Below are 16,487 nucleotides of genomic sequence, written 5' to 3'. Positions count from 1 at the left end.
AAAAAAAAAAAAAAAAGGAAATAAACCCAAAAATTCACACTTGAAAACTAATAGTGGAAGGAGAATGGGGAAGAGAAGGATTTGATTCATCACACCTTCTTCATCCACTTAGTTATGTCTAATGAGACCTGAGCATCCTCAGAGGAATCAGCCACAGTGGTAACAGACAGGGTTGTGCAGCAAAATGAACATTAGGGATGGGAAGGTGGTTCCCAGCAACCACATGGCAAAACCTTTTTCCTAGAAGTCCCTACAAGCCTCTTCTGGTATCTGTTGCTCTTTTTGGAGGACAGGAAAGAGCTCATTGAGAGCTGCCCTATATTGACTGGTATGAGCCTTGGCATTTTCAGTTCCTTAACCCACTTAAACCCCTTCCTTACAATGCTGGCCTCTGGCTTGACCACAAATTCTTCATCCTTACAACCTCCAGATCCACATAATCAACACTCAACCTCTGCCATGACAGGCAAAACATTCCAAGTTTTTCTCATCTCCAGCAGCCTCTCCCTTTCCAGATGAATCCCAAAGTCTTTCCTGGACATTCAAAAAGTTCTGTATCAAAGGCAGCCCAGGATTCTGAATCACCTGATTTCCCACACGGTTTCCTCATCCTTTACCTCATCTTGCAGTGTTCCAAGATGATCTGTCCTCTCCTTTCTAATCACTCCCTCCTCCCCATTTCCGCCCCACTTGGAGGTGAATCCAGCTGAAAGTCCCAGGAGTTTCTCAGGAACAGCCTGACAAGCACAGCTCTGTGACGCCGATGCTGGCATTGTGAGGGCTGTGTTTTCCTGGATAGCATGACTGTTCCTAATTCTTGCAAATAAAAGGAATTAGAGAAGCAGAGGACTCGAGAGGTGTATGAGTAATCCAGCATCATCCCCAGGGACACGTGCTGGGATAACACAAAAAAAACAAGCCGGGAACACAGAGTACTTTCACCTGCAAGCTGACTCTTCCCATTCTTCGGGAAGGGAGGGGAAGTGTCAGTGCTGCAGAGAGGGAAACTGAGGCAATAGGAATAGGCAGAGATTCAGCTGGTTTGGTGGAGAGCCTAAGGCAAGCCTTTTCATGATCTGTTTGGGTTGCAGCTGCCTGAATTATGCATTAAAGCTCAATTTATTCGCATAAGAGGAAGACAAGACTGTGAATTCCATCTGGGGAAGCCGTGTGAGGAGCACCTGAGGGCACTTGGTTTGTTCAGCTGGAGAAGAGGAGAATGAGAGGAGACCCCATCACAGTCTAAAACTTCCTCCTGAGAGGAAGAGGAGGGGTGGACACTGATCTCTGCTCTGTGGGGACCAGTGACAGGACCTGAGGGAATGGCCTGAAGCTGTGTCAGGGGAGGTTTAGGTTGGATTTCAGGAGAAGGTTCTTCCCCCAGAGGGTGGTTGCATACTGGAACAGCTCCCCAGGGCAGTGGTCACAGAACCAGCCTGACAGAGCTCAGGGAGTGCTTGGACAACACTCTTGGGCACAAGGTGGGACTGTTGGGGTGTCCTGTGCAGGGCCAGGAGCTGGACTTGATGATCCTTGGGGGTCTGTTCCAAGTCAGGTTATTCCATGGATTTGTGATTCTATGGTTCTGTGACTGTGACCCAGAGCAGTCGTATGCTCCAGTGCAATTTGGACCCCTCCATGATTATCCCCAACTTGGCTCTTTCCCACCTCACCACTCCTACCCTCATTAACACCCAACACCCCAGTTAAGCCTTTCCCATTTCTTGCAGCCAGATGATGAAGTGCTGTCTTTACCTCTTCTTTGGGTTGCCCTGGAGCCTGATTTGGTGTCGTCTGACTGAGGACAAGCACCAAAATCATCCCACCACCCAAGGACACTGTCACAGTGCAGCGCACAGAGCTGGGATCCGTTCCACCCGCCGACTTCCCCACCTCCGAAGTCTGCAGCTCGGCAAGGGGAAGGAACATTCCATAGAAGGGAAGCAATCTCTGCCAGGCGCTGCAGAAATGGGACACAGATGGTGCCTGAAACGAGAGCGGAAGTTTATTTGGGGGCTCTGGGTGTGATGCCGCGCTGCAGATCCTGCAGCAGATGACAGGCACCGGGATTTCAGAGCGGGTAAGGAGTTCAGTTTGAAGGTTTCTTTATGCTATTAGAGCTATTCGTTTGACTCAAAAAAAAAAAAAAAAAAAAAAAAGGAAAGAAAAAAAGAAAAATAAAAAAGAGGACAACTTTACCTTGATAATATTTTAAGGGTAGGAGTGTTTAAATTTGCTTTTATTCATTTGTAGGTCAGGTTCTTCTGACACCCTAATCTTGATCCCAGTTCTTTGTTGGCTGGTTGGTCAGCTAGGATGATTGTGCTGACTGGCCAGGTGGACACTGCTGATGGAAAAAACCTGAGGATGACATTGTCCTGGCTTTTCTCTGCCCTACACATAAAATTTTGTCTTTGTCCTCTACTTGCTGAAGAGTTGGAGGAGATTTCTGGATATCTTCTAGTGCAACTCTCTGCTTTAGCAGGGCCACCTGGAGCCAGTCACCCAGGGCCACAGCTAGGTGGCATTTAAGAATTTCAGAATGGAAACTCCATAACCTCTCAGAGCAATCAATCCTTCTTATCCTCTCCTGATAAGAAAGAGGCTCCAGTCCTTTCATTATGTTCAACTGGGCCTGTTCAGCCTCAAGAAGGGACAACTGAGAGGGGACCTCATCCCTGTCTGTCCCTGTCTGCAGGGAGGGGTCCGAGCCAGGCCCAGGCTCTGCTCTGGGGAGCCCAGCAATGGCACAAGAGGAACAGATAGGAACTGATCCCAGGAAATTCCACCTGGACATGAGGCAGAACTTCTTCCCAGTGACCAAGCACTGAACAGAGACCAGAGAGGGCATGGAGTCTCCCTCACTGGAGATATTCCAGAACCCTCTGGACACAATCCATGTGCTCTGGGACGACCCTGCTGGAATAGGGAGGTTGGACCAGATGACCCCACTGTAGTCCCTTCCAGCCTAACCCATTCTGTGATTCTGTGATCACCTTCCTGGCCCTTGGCTGGACTCTGTCCTGGATGTCCAGGTCTCTCCTGTACTGGAGAGCCCAGCCCTAAGCACAGAAAAGTGCAGGAAATTCTGCTGAAGCCTGGGATTGAACCAGGGACCTTTAGATCTTCAGTCTAACGCTCTCCCAGCTGAGCTACTTCAGCTCTGCTGAGGCTCAGATTTTCCCAAAACTTGTTGGAACACAATGAGATTTCAACCTTTTCAGGCAGCCTTTGGTTGACTTTATCTTGGGAATTGTTTCAGGGAACAGGATAAGACAGACTGAGATCAAAAGTAATGACTCAAGACACATGGAAGTGTTCAAGGCCAGGTTGGATGGTGCTTGGAGAAACCTGGGACAGTGGAAAGTGTCCCTGCCCATGCCAGGGGATTGGAAAGAGATGATCTTTATGGTCCTTCCCAGCCTGAAACATTCTGGCATTCTGTGATAAAACACAGCTAAATCTGGAATTAAACAGCAGCCCTGATCTGGGAACCAGCCAGGAGCAGTAGCACTGAACAGAATTTCCTGACACCTTTTCACAGAGCCCACAGAAGGATCTGGAATTATCCATGGAGCCTGGCTAATCTTTTCACATCAATCTGTCTCTCTCCACCTAAGGAATGGGAGCCAGGCATCTTCATGCAGTGATATGGGAGATGTTTGCCCAGCCCTCCAACTTATCCTGCAAATTATTCGCTCCCAGGAAAATCTCCCATCTTTCACCAGCTTCAAATTCACATCTTCCCAAAATATATATGTGGAATTTGCAGCAAGTTTTCCATGTCTGTTAAAAATCTGGTAGTGAAAGGTGTCAGAAATATATTTAATCTGGGTTTGAATGTTCAGCTTGACAGCAACTGATATTTCCTCACTGAGATTTATTAGATAACAGCTCCTGATATCTCAGGCTCCCAAACTAGGCTATAGAATCTCTTGAAATATCCAGACATCAGGATCATTCCCCAAGTAGGTTTTCTTTCTCCAAAAACACTTCCAGCACTGGATCCCAATGATGATCCCACCCATGGTCACTGAGGAACTGGTCATGAGTGGCTGAGGGTCTCAGCATCTTTGTGGTTGGCAGGTGGAAAATTTTTGGACAGCTGAGCAGTGCTACAGAATTTCTGCTTCTTGACTTACAAATTGTCTCCTCTATGTGACCTAAAAGATCCCAGATCCAGCTTTTGAAAGTTTTTTGGTGCCAAAAAAATGGTGAACATAACAAATCCAGGACCAACAAAGACCACAGCCAACAGACAACATAACCCCAAAAGCAATTCCCAAAACCAATTCCATTTTGTGTCTGGTAGAGCTGCTGATATAAGAGGGATCTACAGTGTTGTCCAGGAATTAATTTGAGCCATGGGACGGTAATTAGACCTCAGCCCTGAAGTGGGAATGATCCATCCTTGTCTCTCCTGTTGTGTCTCTCTCATCTCCACCAGGGCCTCAGGATCCATAAGAAAAAAGAAGCTGGGCATTGACACCAGAAAGTTTTTCCTATTGTCCATGAAAGAGGATGAGGAAAAAATCTTGCACTGCGTCCTCTGCAAGATCATCCCCAAACCGAGGCTGTGTGCTCAGAGCAGGTTATTTTTATTTGCAGAAGGTTTTTAAAGGAGCAATTTCTTGAACTCAGTGACTGTGGATCTTACAAGTACATCTTGGATCAGATTTTAGGAACAGAACACTCTTGGTATTTTTTTTCCAAACTTGGATACTGAAGGAAAGTGAGAATTGCACAGATGATTTCTTAGCTGATTATTTTGGAGTTTACTCACATGCAAAGCTTCGCTTTGAAGGGCTTTTAATGTCTGGAGTGTGGACTTGCTCCAGGCTTAATTTTTCTTCAAAGATTCTGTCTTTGAAAGCAAATCAAAACAGACCAATGCCTATTTTGAAACATAAGAGCCTCTAATCCTGTGAAATGGTTCTGTTTTGTTTTTCCCTGAGGAGCTGTGAGCTGTTTGGTATTACCAGAAGTGATGATTTCCAAATTCCTGGAAGGCCAGGTGGGCACATCCATGTGACAGGGAGCAAAGGCCACTAGAGAAGATCTGGCATGACATTTTTTCTGTAAAACACAGCAATTTTGAAAAGGTTCCTGGGATGGGATTTATCTCACCTACTTCTCTGAGGCCAAAAGGCAAATCTTTACAATTTACCCAATCATAGAATCTTTGGGAGTTTTTTAAGGACCTTCAGGATTATTTAATTCATGCCAAGAGCAGCCACATTTTGTCTCTCTGTAGGGTTTTTCCAGAATCTGTATTAAAGATAGGCTGGGTCCTATCAAAAGTTTTTCTCCAAATTAATTACAAGAAATAACCCATAGCACTTTTAGTTCTTCACGAATTTGATCCATTTTCAGCTGTTTTTGAATTTTTGGGAGGGAGAGATCAATGCGTTTGGATCTAGGTGTATCTGGCTGGATGGAGCCAGAGCAGAGCCTTCCCAAGGCCAGTGGTGCCACCTAATGGGAAAATTCCCAGGGAATCCACGTCTCGGAAGTTCAGTCCTTAACTGGAGTGTTGCTAGGTGACGTAGAAATGGAAATGAGGAGCTCTGACGTCAGTCCCTCTTTTCTGCTGCCTTACGACCATTCCTCCGTCAATCCATTCCCTTTTCCCAAGCAGGAGATTGCCCTGGGAAATTTGTTCTATTTCCTGCTTAAATCCAATCTCAGCAATCCCTGGAGCTCCTGAAGCGTTTTTGTCCTTCTTGGCGCTCAGTCTGTCTGGAGAGGAAATGATCCCAGATTTTGGGATTATGGAGAGCCAAGCAGGAAATGAGATAGAATGAGAGGCTGCCACGGGAGGGACAAGGACTCTGGGGGTTTTCTTAGTTGCAGATTTTGCAAATGAGGGGCGAGACAAGTTCTCTGCATTGCAACACCCACACTCAGATCCATCTGGATCCACGCTGTGGCTCTGCAAAAGAAGGGATAATATCTCAAATATCTCAAAAGTTCCCACCTGGCAGCCCCCTGCAGCCACTCCAAATCATGGATAACCATGAGAGTGGGTAGGAATGAGCTGCCAAGCCTCTCCTGGTCTCCAGGGATTGTTGTATTCCCTGACTGTGTTGTCTGCCCTGCACTCACACCTATTTCTCCATGACTGTATCACTCACCACCACATCCCTGCCACCTTTATTTTTTGAAGGTGTGTTACCGGGGGTAGAGCTGGACTTTCTCAGGTCTTATCTCAGTTCTACCCTTGATGAATCACGAGTTTTAATCTGTCTCAGCCAGGCTTTCTATTTTTCCTTTTCTCTGAAGTTCAAAAGTTATTTCCAAGGTTCTTTCAATTTTTTTTTCTAAAAAAAAAATTGATAAAGATGTTTGCAAGGGTTTGTAAGAAGAAAATTATGTAAAGTGATGCCAAGGCATTATTTCTTCTGTTCTGGGGAGAGGGCAGCAGTGAAAGGAGAGGAGGGTCCAGCCCCTCTTTCAGTGCCTCACTAACACAGAATATCACCACTACAGGCAAGAAGTGAGCTCACAGATCGCCTGTGCAATTCCATGGCTGGAGAAGGGATTAACATTTAGGGCAAAGGGGAGGAATCATTAATTAAGCAGACTCAAATCATTAATTCTAGCAAGGAGCTGAGCTTTGCTGGTAGTGATGACTCTGCAGCTGTGGCTGGTGCTGCTCAAAGCCTGGAATGCTGCCTGGCAGAGGTGGTCAGGCACCAGTGATTGGCCTCAAAGGATTATAAAATCATGGAATGGTTTGGGTTGGAAGGGGCCTTCAAGATCACTGAGTTCCAGCACCCCCGCCATGGGCAGGGACACCTTCCACTATCCCAGGGTGCTCCCAGCTCTGTCCAACCTGGCCTTGGACACTTCCTGGGATCCAGGAGCAGCCACAGCTGCTCTGGGCAACCTTTGCCAGGGCCTCCCCACCATCACAGGGAACAATTTCTTCCCAGTATCCCATCTAACACTGCCCTCTGTCAGTTTGGAGCCATTCCCTCTTGTCCTGACACTCCAGGCCCTTTTCCCAAGTCCCTCTCCAGCTCTTTTGGAGCCTCTTTAGGCACTGGAAGGGCCTCTGAGGTCTCCCTGGATCCTTCTCTTCTCCTGGCTGAACAAACCAAGCCTTGCCTCATAAGAAAGGAGCCCTATCTCTCCAATAATCTTTGTGGTTTCCTCTGGACTCACTCCAGACTAAGCAGCCCCCACATCCTTGGCTTGACATTACCACCAATTTACAGGGCAGTCCATGCCACAGGACTGGGAACAGGCAGTGGAAGGAACAAAAATCCCTTTATATCACGATTTTTGCTAAAATACTTGAATTGTAAAACCCTGTCCCTCTTTCACAGGCTCAGACTGGTTGAGGTCCAAAGGGATCTCATGGAGGTCCCTGCTCCAAAGCCCTGCTCAGAGCAGAGATGCTCCTGACCCCTCCAGTCCCTCCCAATCCCGCTGGCCCTTGGCTGGACTCTGTCCTGGATGTCCAGGTCTCTCCTGTACTGGAGAGCCCAGCCCTAAGCACAGAAAAGTGCAGGAAAAGCCTGCTGAAGCCTGGGATTGAACCAGGGACCTTTAGATCTTCAGTCTAACACTCTCCCAGCTGAGCTACTTCAGCTCTGCTGAGGCTCAGATTTTCCCAAAACTTGTTGGAACATGATGAGATTTCAAACTTTCACCAATCAAAGCAGCCCATCACTCCTCCAAGAAGAACCATGGAATGGTTTGGGTTGGAAGGAACCTTTAAGATTACCTCATTTCACTCCCTACCAGAGGCAGGGACACCTTTACTGTCCCAGGTTGATCCAAACCCCATCCAACATGGCCCTGGACACTTCCAGGGATGGGGCAGCTGCAGCTTCTCTGGGAAATCCATTCCAGTGTTGGAATGGTGTGACTGACCACACAACAAAGCAATAAAGACCAAATCTCAGGAAAACCCAGGCCAGGAGCAGCCTTTCTCCACAAATAAGAGTTTTCCCTGTTGGAGCATCAGCTGGAAAGCCAACTTGGAAAACAGACTTGAAAACATTTCATTTCTCTTGGACTATTATGTCATACATTGCACCAAAATGTGCAGTTGTTTAACTACACTTAAATCACTCTAAACTACATAAATTGTTTCCAATGATCCCTCTTCTTTCCAAATGCTGGCACTTTTTTGTTTCAGAACACTGCCATCCTGCTATCTTCTATATAATTATGTAACATTTGCAGTTCATTGCTGCCTCTCCAATAAATGCTCCCCAGTATGCATCCAGTAACACCTCATTTTCCCTGTCTTAAATTGTCTTGAAAAGGAATCCATTTAGAAATGATTGGGGGGAAATTTGAGCTTAAATGTAAATGTAAAAAATAAGAGAAATTTTTCCATCTAAATGTTCTAAATGTTATTGTTTAACAACTTGACTTATAATCAAAGTCCCCAAAACTGCAAAGAAAAAGTAATGCGTTGTTTGGTTGTGCTGCTGCTTGGGAATCCAGCTTCATTTCTTGAGCATTCCCAAGCATTCCTTGTGACAGAGATTTCAGAGGGAACCTGGAGTGGGTCCTCATCGAAAGCACTCCGAAGTCTGTGTGTAGAGTGAGGATAAATCTGGGAATGTAGGCAATGGACACCTCCAGGAGGTGACGCCCTCTGGTTTCCCTCAGCTCAGAAGGAAAGCAGAGAAACCACAAAGTTTCCCTACGTTTACACCAGGATCCTGCAAGGCTCCAGAACATGTGGAGATGGAGAGAAAATCTGGAGCATCTTTAGCTTCCTCCAGAGCAACCTCCTGAATTTGAAGGCAATCAGTTCACTCACGTGCTTCATTCCAATGCAAGAAGCATCAAACATTAGAAACAAACATGGAATGGTTTGGGTTGGAAAGGACCTCAAAGATAATCTCATTCCCACCCCCCTGCCATGGACAGGAACACCTCCCACTACTCCAGGTTGCTTCAAGCTCTGTCCAACCTGGCCTTGGACACTTCCAGGGATGTGGCCCTCCCTATCCTCACAGGGAAGAATTTCTCCCTAATATCCAATCCAAACCTACTCTCAGTTTGAAGCTGTGTCCTGTCCCTCCATGCTGTAGTAAATAGTCCCTCTCCATGTTCCTTGTCAGCTTCTTCAGGTACTGGAAGGCCACAATTAAGTCACCCCAAGCCTTTTTTTCCAAGACAAACAATCACAATTCCCTCAGCCTTCCCTTACAGCAGAGCTGCTCCATTCCTCTGACCCCCTCGGTGCCTCCTCTGGACTCGCTCCAACAGCTCCATGTCCTTCCTGTGCTGGGAACCCAGAGCTGGATGCATCACTCAAGAATCCCTCCTGCCCTTAGATGTGGCTGCTTCAAGAGTGGGATCCAAAGCTTTATGCAGCCTTAAGTCTGGGTGAATGATTCAGATTCATTATTTGTCTGTAAAAAAACAGGTAATCTCTAACAAGGAGGAAAAATCTGGGTATGAGAGATGGAAAAGGATTATGGCACAAGGCAGTGAAATGTGTGGAGGATGGGAGGTTCTGTGTTTTCATGGATGCCACAGCTCTGATCCAATCCTGATGTGCAGCTCTGTCTCAGCACTGGGAATTGCTTTTGCAGCCTCGGGGAACTGCTCCAGGTACTCACCCCTTTCAGATATGGGGTGTGTGCTGCAGCTTCCCCTGGTTTCTCCTCCAAAATTCCACTATTGCACATGGCTAAGCCCCAGCTGTGAATTTGGCAGCTCCAGCCATGGACAATGAGCTTTCCTGGGTAGACAGATATTCCCTGCCAAGATCTGAGACTGCCAGCTGGAGGTGCACCATAGGACTTGTCGGGAAAGGGGAAGCATGAGCCTCCAAATCTGTTTGGAAGTCAGGTAGGTCACACCAGGCTGACCTCTCCATTTAGGATCCAGGTCTGAAAATCTCTCCTGGCTAAGCCAACCTACACCTATAAAAAGTTTGCTGCTGGAGACGTGAGAATATAAATTAGATCTTGCTCTTGGAGTTAGACAAGAGATGAGGTTCGAGTCCTCAACCTGTCTAAGAACTTTCAGAACCTGCTCACCAGGTATCCTGGAGACCCTACTATGGCCTTCCAGTACCTAAAAGGGGATACAGGAAAGCTGGAAAGGGGCTTTTTGCAATGGCAAGCAGTGACAGGACAAGGGGCGACAGCTTTAAGATGAGAGAGCGTAGACTTAGATGGGATATTACGAAGAAATTCTTCCCTTTGAGGGTGCTGAGGCCCTGGCACAGGCTTCTGCTGTGGCTGCCCCATGCCTGGAAGTGGTCAAGGCCAAGTTGGACAAGGCTTGGAGCAACCTGGGATAGTGGAAGGTGTCCCTGCCCATAGCTGGAGAGTTAAAACAGGTTGATCTTTAAGGCCTCTTCCAAGCAAAACCATTTTATGCCATTCCCAGGGAGCACAGAACAGGATCAAGCCCTGCAGACAATACAAGCCTGATGCGGCAAAACCCCTGACTGGATCCATCTCCATTTTGACATTGGAAATATGGGAATAATTGGACTTTGACTGGGGTGCTAGAAGGGCACTGCTTTGAATCCAGAAACATCCACAAGCCATAAACAAGATAATGGCATCAATAACCCAGCCCCAAGCCATGCAATTGATTCTCCACGGATAATGCATCCAGCGGGAAACGGACCTGAGTGACACCAAGTTTGATGGGATGATTGACTGCTCTGAGGCATAGAAATATTGACCTAAAGGGACTTTTGATAGTTTATCTGGGTCCTGCATGGCAGGAATGACATTGGATCAGACATCCAGGCAGGATTTGGAGGCAGGGAAGGCTCATTTTCCCCTTTTCCCACACATTTCTCAAGTTACCAGGTGCCAATAAACCCACTGGACAGTCTGGATGTAAAGCAATAGTGATATCCCCTCCCTGCCCAAAACAAGATTTTCCTTCCCCCTCTCCCCTCTTCCATTTTCCAGCTTCTCTTACTGGCACCAAAATTTCACCCTTCATCGTGAGAGAAAAAAAAAAAAAAAAGTTCCAGCCACAAAACGCTGCACTCTGGCTTTCAAACCCGTTGTCCCCCAGGTGGGAAATGACAGCCAGTAGAGCCGGTAAACAGAAAATCGCAGAGCAACTCCCACTCTGCGGAGCTGCTGCCTCTCCCTCCAAAGGCAGCCCAGGGATGAGTCAGAGCTAAAAGCATCTCTCTCCCCGTGGGGCCGGGGCTCTGCCTGGCCCACCTGCCTTCCCCCGCCGAGGAGGTGGCTGATGCAGCCCCCCGGGCACTGCCTGTGAGTCAGGAGACCCAGAAATGTCCCCAGGGAGGGAGGTAAAGCCACCTGCGAGCTCCTGCTCAAATGACATTTAAAGGGTATTTTATCCCAGCGTGGTTTTAGAGGGGTGGAACTGGGGGTGAAGCCTCCATCAGTCTCCTCGCGGCTCTGGGAAGTCTGTGGTGCCGAATCTTTTTTGGGGGATGGCTGAAAATCAGAGCTACCTGAGGTTTTCGGGAGGGTGGTCAGACCTCCTGCCACATCGACAGCTTTTCCCGATGAAAAAATTCCTTCAGGATCAATGAACAAACAACCCAAGAGCTGCCTGAGGAGATTCCAGGGATTTAGCCACAGACTTGTGTCCCTGAGGACAATTATGCAAATGGCCATAATTAAATGTGTGAATAATCTTTTGTCTCTCACAATTGCTGCCTGGATTATTTATGCCTTCTTTAATCCCTCTGTCTCTGGCTGAGAGCTGCCCCACTGAAATGTCCTAGAGCTGGTGGAAAAGTCTGGGTTTTGTATTTCTTAGGATTTCAAAGCCTCATCCCTTCTCTAAAAAATGGAAAACGCTTGAACTGAGGGTTTCCACTTAAAGGAAGACAAGTCTAAATACAAGGTCATGAAGCAAAGGGCTTATTTTTTATTTAATATATAGGAAATTGAAGGGGAAAAATTCTTGGCCCTCAGTGAATTTTAAAATTATTTCAGCACCAAACACTGTATTTCTGTTAGTAAAGGAATTTAATTTAGTTGGATAATAATGCAACAGTTTAGTTTGGAAAGGACCTGGAAGATCATCCAGTTCTAACTCCTCTACCATGGGCAGGGACACTTTCCACTATCCCAGGTTGCTCCAAGCTCCATCCAACCTGGCCTGGAACACTGCCAGGGATGGGGCAGCCACAGCTTCCCTGGGAATTCCATACCAAGGCCTCACCACCCTCACAGAGAGGCATTTCTCCCTAATATCTAATCTCATCTACCCTCCTTTAACATTTTTTTTGCCCCAAATTAAGGATGAAGATCAGTGATAATCCAAATAAGGCTTCTCCTGATGGTTAACAAGGTAGAGAGAAGATAAACCATCTCTAAAAACTCCCAACAGCTGACAAACTGTGCATTTATCAGGCTTTAGATTTATTCCAAACATATAACTGTGATCATCAAGCAACAGCCAGAGGGAAAAGGGGAAAAAATGGAAAAAAATATGTTGTTGGAAAGTTCTGAAGACAAGCAAACTCTGTGTTTGCTGAGTCTTCCCCCATCTGCTGCATTTCACTCTGTTCTCACAGCCTTGAGTAACAGACCCCAACTAATTGCACAGTTTTGCCTGCAAATCCACAGCCTGGTTATTTTTAACCAACCTTTTTTCTCTTCTCCAGAATCTCTCCAGGGTGCAGAAAGGCCATAATTTTCCCACCTTCCTAATGCAAGCAGAAGTGGTTGGCAGGGGGTTGTTGTGTCCATTAGGACAGGGAATGTGGACAGCAGCTGTTGGCATCTCCCATGGGTGATGAAGCCTAAGAGCGAAACCTGAACATTTTGGGGGGGTTCCAGGCCACACCCTCACCAAGGTGGAGTTTTTGGAGCTCTGGGTACAACCCACCACACGTAGGGAGGATCTTGTGGATTCTGGGATGTTGTCCTTTCCTTCTGGGTCGTGTGGGCAGCGAGAGTCCATTCTCACCCTTCACTTGGTTCCAGCAACACAAAAATAACAGCAAAGGGCTCAGAATTGTTTGGATTGGAAAGGACCTGAAAGATCCTCTCATTTCAACCCCCTGCCAAAGGCAGGGACACCTTCCACTAAACCAGCTTGCTCCAAACCCTATCCAGCCTGGCCTTGAGGACTTCCAGGGATGTGGAATCCAGTCTCCTGATGACTAAACCTCTGAGAAGGGGCCTGGGGTTTCATCTTCACTCCCTAAAATGGAAGGATACAGGCTGGTAACTGATAACACATAGGGATTAAAAAAAGCCCAAACTTCTGTTAATTAAATGTCTGACTTTGAGAAATGCCAGCCAAGTATTGTATGTAGAGAGGGCTATAGATACCCAGGCTTAGAGGCAGATATGCATTCCTAAAATAAAATTATTCTTTCCATGGAATAGCACAAATATCTGTAAAACTGTGGCCAGCCTTGCCAATAAATTATATTTTCCCATCAGCAGTGGGAGTCTGTATTGCTGGCAGGATTCTGTCATGCAGGACATACCAGGATGTCTCCATTATCTCACTGACAGCGTGAAAATAAATTGGGATAAAACCCCCACGCAGCTGCTGGGCTTCCCCCAGGAGGAGACACAGCCTACACTTTGGGTGGGTGGGGGTTGGCAATGTAGGTCATGGCAAAAAGCTTTGTTTTGTGAGGGCCACCTTCCTGCTGGGTGAGTGACAAGTGTCTCCCTCTGCAGCCCCAGCAAGTCTGGCAGACACCACCACTGCCACTGCCTGATGACACCCAGGATTTCAGGACAAGAAAGAAGAGTTGAGCCTGTAAAACTCAGAGCTGGGTGAGAATTTAGAGCAAGGTGGGCAGTTCACACCTAAACAGGTTTTTTTTTTTTTTTTTTGCTCTTTCTGGGGCAAGAACATTGCAGAGTCAGGATGTGGAGGAGTCACCATCTCTGGAGGTGTTGAAGAAACGCCTGGATGTGGCACTTAGTGCCATGTGATGGGTGACAGGGTGAAGATCAGTCAAAGGTTGGGCTCGAGGATCTTCCAGGTCTTTTCCAATCTAAAAGATCCTGTGATTCCCAGCATGCAAACAGCCTGAACCTTTCCCATATGTGCATCGGAAAAGGCTCTAATGCTGGAGGAATCCTAAAAGTTTCACTCAACTGATTCCTTCAGAGGGATGGAGCACTGCTCCTATGAGGAAAAGCTGAAGAGAGTTGGGGTTATTTAGCATGGAAAATAGAAGGATCTGGGAAAAACATATTGAAGCCTTTCAACTCCTTAAAGCCTATAAACTCCTTAAAGGGAGTTTATAAGAAAGATGGAAACAGATTTGTTTGTAGGGTGTGTAGGGACAGGGCAAAGGGTGATGGTTTTAAACTGGCTCTAAGGAAGAAATCTTTTGTGGTGGGAGTGGTTAAGCACCAGATGAGGTTATCCAGAGAAATTTCCATCCCAGGAAACATTCAAGGTCAAGTTGGATGGGGCTCTGAGCAACATGATCTGGTTGAAGATGTCCCTGACTATTGCAGGAGGTTGGACTAGAAGACCAGAAGTTCATTTAAAGTTCATTTCCAACCCAAACCATTCCATCATTCTGTTGTAAGGGGGTCTGAATGTGACCAGCTGGGATGGAGTTCTCTGAAATTAGATAAGGTGGATCCCAACCCAAATTCCTCCACACAGTCCATCCTGAATTGCATTACACTGCCAAGAAAGCAGCCAAGTCAAGGTCCTCCCTAAAGATAGAAAAGTGCCCCCATTCCCCATTTCTTTCACAGGACCAGACATTTTTGCTGTTAAGATTTTTTGGTTGCTGCAAACTGAGCTGAGTTAAACCCTGCCTGGCCTAAAAACTTCCAGCTGGATGTCACAAAGCCCCAGAGGTCCAAACTGCTTAAAACTCCTGTGCAGAGGTAAAGTCTGCAATATCCCATCATTCTGATGAGTTTGATAGCTTGGCTATAAAATTAAGGATGTGAAGTTCCTGATGTGATCCTTTGCCCATGAACATATTTGCTTCTCTTATTTGGCACAGTCCAGCCCTGACACTGTGTTGGACACACAGCTTTAAAACAAAATATTAATTAATAAAATCCCTGAAAATTAGTTCATTACTGAATAAGAAACTCTCCGAATTTATAGATCATTATACAACTAACAAAAGCAAAACCAATAATAAAAACAATAATAATAAAGAATATTATTATTAATAAAATAAATAAAATATAGAAATATAAAAATAATAATAAACAATAAAATAATTTTTAAAAAATAAAATATCTCTGTTGATGGCACCTTGAATCCCATTACTGCTTTTGTTCCTAGGTCTTTCCCACCTGTCTACCCATCCCAGGTCCTGACTTCTCCTAGCTGTTTTTCTTTCCTTATGGAACTCTGTGTCCCATCCCAAGGACCACCCAAGTATGGAGCTGGTGGGAATCCTCATGCACAAGGAGACGTGGTATTGTAAAATACAGGCGAACCCAGTGGGAAGAATGATGATGTCTGACTCCATTTCAGAAGGCTGAATGATTTCTTTATTATAACTATGCTAAAATACATTAATATACTATATAAAGGAAGATACTAAAACTACATATCTACATTCTCTAACTATCATATCTCACTACTCATAACTTGTGACCCTGTTTGCCAGAGTCCAGACACAGGTGGACCTGATTGGCCACCAGACTCAAAAAATCCTCACCAGAATCCAATCAAGCAATCACTGCAGGTAAACAATTCTCCAAACACATTCTACATGAGAAAAACAAGGAGCAGAAATAGAAATTGTTTTCTCTTTCTTTCTCTTTGTGCACCTCTATGAAAAATTCTGAGACAGAGAGAAATGTGCTGCCACAATGTGGTGTGCCTTAGCCCAACCACAATGCATAAATTCTTGTCAATGGTTTGGGTGTCCAACTCCAAGTGCTTCTGGAAATAACTGAAAGACACCTTTACCCCACTTAGTCAGGGTGCCCAGCTCTATCCAAACTGGAAGAGGAGAGATTTAAACCAGATTTTAGGAGGAAGTTCTGTACTCAGATTTCTGTACTCATCATAGTTTGCCAAATGAAGCTGTGACTGCCCCATCCCTGGAAGTGTCCAAGGCCAAGTTGGATGGGGCTTGGACCAACCTGGTTGGAATGAGATGGTCTTGGAGGTGCCTTTCAACCCAAACCATTCCATGATTCTATTCTGTGATTCCATGATAAATAACTGCCTTCCTTCCCTATAAACTTACCTAGAAAAGTCCAGACACATTTCAGGACACCAAAATCATGGAGAAATGTTCCTGTCTGTGAAGAAGTCCTCTCTGTCCAGAGGACACAGTACAAACCTACCAGAAAATAACATTAGCCATTATTTCCTTAAGGGACACATTTCAGGGGTTTAAAAAGGAAGAATTCCAAGGATTTCAAAGGCAACTTGAAGACTTGTTTTTTGTAGGGTTGCTTTGGGAAAGGGGCAGTGAGTCCATTATGTTTAATTCAATCAATCACTAATTCAGATGACAGGATCTTTATTAAAGCTGGAATTGGGGATAATTTGCATTTAGAAGCAACCCCAAATGCCCCTTGTTGTGGCTTCAG

General features: G+C 45.9%; 1 long non-coding RNA gene and 2 other non-coding genes across 3 annotated transcripts in view; 1 reads left to right on the top strand and 2 right to left on the bottom strand.

Annotated features, from left to right (window-relative positions):
- LOC137474141 (uncharacterized) overlaps nucleotides 1-15,886 on the top strand; it is a 34,865-nt gene extending 18,979 nt beyond the window's left edge. The window contains exons 2-4 of the long non-coding RNA XR_010999211.1: nucleotides 13,629-13,745; nucleotides 15,220-15,360; nucleotides 15,772-15,886. This is a non-coding gene — a long non-coding RNA (uncharacterized lncRNA). The remainder of the gene's footprint in view (nucleotides 1-13,628; nucleotides 13,746-15,219; nucleotides 15,361-15,771) is intronic.
- Nucleotides 3,090-3,162, bottom strand: TRNAF-GAA (transfer RNA phenylalanine (anticodon GAA)). Its single transcript has one exon. It is a non-coding gene; the product is annotated as a tRNA-Phe (tRNA).
- TRNAF-GAA (transfer RNA phenylalanine (anticodon GAA)) lies at nucleotides 7,525-7,597 on the bottom strand. Its single transcript has one exon. It is a non-coding gene; the product is annotated as a tRNA-Phe (tRNA).
- Nucleotides 15,887-16,487: the final 601 nt, after the last annotated feature.

This window comes from Anomalospiza imberbis, chromosome 1 (assembly GCF_031753505.1).
Source record: "Anomalospiza imberbis isolate Cuckoo-Finch-1a 21T00152 chromosome 1, ASM3175350v1, whole genome shotgun sequence".
Lineage (NCBI taxonomy): Eukaryota > Metazoa > Chordata > Aves > Passeriformes > Viduidae > Anomalospiza > Anomalospiza imberbis.
Note: the sequence above shows the minus strand (reverse complement) of the source record. Positions and strands in the feature narration are given on the sequence as shown.